Source organism: Galeopterus variegatus, unplaced genomic scaffold, assembly GCF_000696425.1.
Source record: "Galeopterus variegatus unplaced genomic scaffold, G_variegatus-3.0.2 Scaffold12896, whole genome shotgun sequence".
Taxonomy (NCBI): domain Eukaryota; kingdom Metazoa; phylum Chordata; class Mammalia; order Dermoptera; family Cynocephalidae; genus Galeopterus; species Galeopterus variegatus.
In genome coordinates, this window is record NW_007739007.1 from 7589 (window position 1) to 11307 (window position 3719).

Sequence of the window (3719 nt, forward strand, 5' to 3'; positions counted from 1 at the left end):
AACTGAGACATGACTTACCAAAGTTTCCTTACTCAGGAAATTTTAAGTCTGGAGATTGGATGAAGGTTGTACTAGATTTGTGTTCTAAATGCCTATTGGAAACAAAAATAATATCTTGGTGAACACTAAAACATTGAAGGCCTCCATTTATTTTCACATATAAACTTTTGAATGTAATATATGGTACATAAGGAAAGCTTATCAAATACATTATAAGACTGTAATATATGAAAGACAAGTTGAAATCAAGTACAGTAAACTTACCAATTAAAATTCCTGAGTGGATATTGTAAATCTACTACACGCTTTATGTTTAAGGGGCAAATTTTTTTTAAAAAATCACATTGAATTAGTCATCACGATATTTTACCATCGTGATTTTAAAAAAGAACTAAATAGAAATATCATTTTAAAAATATGGTTTGTGAAATTAGGATCTCAATGTTTTAATAATAAATTAAACATAGTTGAAGAGAAAAAATATATTAAAAGATTTTCAGAGGATAAAATAGCATAAAACAGTAAGACAAATGAAAAAATATATAATGTAAGAGACAGATAATTTATTGCTTGGACACACATATCTAATGGGAATCCCAGAATTTGGTGGGAAAAAACATGAATAAGTAAATTTGAAGAGATAAACATTGAAAATGTTTTGGAAATACAGACATCCAACTACATTTATATTTTTATACATGCATACTAGTAACATGGTAGAAAATACAAGAAATCAAAAAGAAAATTACATTAAGAGGAGCAAAAGAATAAATATAAGTTACCCTTCAAAGTGCTGATTTGACTAACAGCTGACTACCTATGAGCAAAAATAGTCTGAGAAACGATAGCTTCGTGTCTTGTAGTCTACTCCCAAAAACTATCATTCAAGAACAAAGGGAAAGTAAAAGGGAGTTAGGGAGTAATTGGGTAAGTGACACAAAGAACAATTACAATTTGTAATGATTAGCATGCTAATAAATTGATTTGATCACCCATACTATACACAAATACTGACAGTCAACTCTGTACCCCATCAACATTTATAATCAATTACATTTTAACTCAAAACAAATTTGAAAAAAAAGTTAGATCTCATCCCACCAAACAAAATAAAGTGACAAAACAAAAAACTCATGGAAAACAAAAGTGAATAAAAAATATTTTTCAGAAAATATAACTTGGGAGAATTTGTCTAACACATATGCACATCCACATACACCTGTAAGGGTATCTCCCTATGGATTTTCTTATATATTTTCTGATAGAATTCTGCAACAGAATAGTAATACACTATATTATTCAGCATGCCTATCAAATGCCTCACCAATAAATGAATATTTATTTTGTTTTAATGAAAAAGGAATATTAAGATAAAATACAAAATGATGAGTGCGCAATATGAAGTTTATAAGCAGAATGATGGTGAGGATGGTATGTACAATAAAAATCACATGTGCAAATACAAAATTGCTAAGAGAAACTGAGGAAGCACAACTCAGTAAGCAAACTATATTGATTTATTGAAATTGGGTTATGATTTTTCCTTTGTTAATTTTGGAAAGATATATTTTTCATAAATACATAATGAATCAAATTGCAAGCTATTATTGTTTCCAAGGCAAGAAGAAGTATATGTTCAACCTTCCCTTATGATTAAATGATTTAAAATTAATGAAATTCTAAATTGAGAAGAAGGGACGTTCTTCCAACTGTCTTGTTTGAGCTCATTGCAAACCACCAGTGAAGATCCTCTAGGGTGTGATTCCTCAAGGTCATGCAGTTACATTTAAATTACACACACTTTGCCTAAATTTACTTTCCAAATCTGCCGCTTTTTAGAGGCTCTGCATGATTCCCAGGTTTCTTTCTTTCTTTTTTATTTTACACAGATAAAAAACTGTAATTTATTTGATTCACTTCTGGTGTATTCTTTGAATGAAATTCCTGTTGCCTAACTATAATCTAGAACGGTTTTTGTGAAAAGTTGTATTTTTGAGAAATAATGTTCAAAAATTTTATTTTGACTCACAGAAGCCTTCAGTAAATAAGTCTATAAATAATGTCTGGCTTCTGGTGAGATCTTAATCTGAGTATTATATTCTAATTCTGATGTGGAAAACGCTGAAATCAGAAATCGAACAATTTTGGCATAGAGACTCCTACGTGAGTACAGCTGCAAGTTCAGTGGTTTATAATTAATTTGAGAATAAGAATACATGGTATTGAACTCTTTTTCTTACATTGTTAAGAAACAATGTGAATCTGTTTTAGAACCTCCTTTATTTACTTTAGGGATGTTTAGTCACATTGGTGAATATGAAAATAATATTCATTATTTGTTGTCTATTTTGAAAAATCTCAGGAGAAGATTAAAAAAACGTAAAATTTCATGTAAATATGCCAGGCATTGTATAATTATTGTGATTTTAAAGCCATGTTGGTGGAAGCAAATCAAAGCAGCATAACTGTGAAATCTGGAAGAATCCACAAAGATTTCTGGAAAAGCATTGCCTGGAATTTTACATTAAAAGGTAGTGAAATTCTTCCATTTGCAACAACGTGGATGAGACTAGAGAAACTTATGTTGAGTGAATAAGCAAAGCACAGAGGGGTAAATACCACATGTGCTCACTCAGAAGTGGGAGCTAAGAGAGAAAGAAGGAAGGAAAGAAAGACCACAGTGGTGTGTTGGACTTGCAGAGGGGGAGAACATATCTTGGGATACAAAGTGTAGTGGGGGGGAGGAAAGGGGGAGGGGGAAGAAGGGAGGGAGGTTGGGGATAATTGGGTGGGGGACACAGAGAACCATTACAATTTGTGGTAATGGGCATGCTATCAGTATGGATCTGGCCTTCACATATAGGGCAGGAGGGGTGACAATCACCTTTGTATCTCATGAGTATTTGTAACCAATTAAAACAAAGATAAGATTGCTAGAATCTGGTGTAGAAGGAGGTCATTCTAGTTAGAAGAGACACTTTGATGAAGGTGTTATATTATAAAAAATCATGTTTTATGCATGAAATGTCAAAAATGCAGGTGTGAGTGAAATAGACAGAGGAGCATTGAAAATTGTGGATGTGCAGTGACATTAGATGTGATGGAAATCCAGAAGTGTTTAGATTTAAGGAGTTTTGTTAGAAGGTCATCTTGAAAAATGTGTAGGGATGTGAACGTAATACTAAAATAAAACGTTAAGAATGTCAGTCTTGCAGGGGGAGAAGGCAGGCTAACTGAAGATATGGGGTTATCTAGCTGAGAAGATGGGTGTTGGGGCAGGAATAAAATGGAAGCAAAGTTTGAAAATCGCTTTTATTTTGCTTACCAGCCCCTCACAGCTCAACCTGAGGTTAAAGGAGAATCAGAGGGAGACAGAAAAAGACAAGGCAAAATAAAAAAGGAGAAAATAAAGTTTTTTGGTTGATGGTTTCACAGCTTTGTGGAAATTTGTTTCTAAGACAGAAGAAAAAGTTAGAAGGGAAATTGGAAAGGAAGCTATATTTACCATGCTTCTACAAATGTTTTCATTCTTTGTTCTCAGTTTGCACCACTTCCTATATCCTATGGGATATTCCTAGAAAAGCTAACACTTAAAAATAGTCATATTGGGGCCGGCCCAGTGGTGCACTGGATAGTGCGCCGCTTGGGAAGCGCAGCAGCACTCCCGCCCAAGGGTTCGGATCCCACATACAGACCGGTTCCCGCTCGCTGGCTGAGCG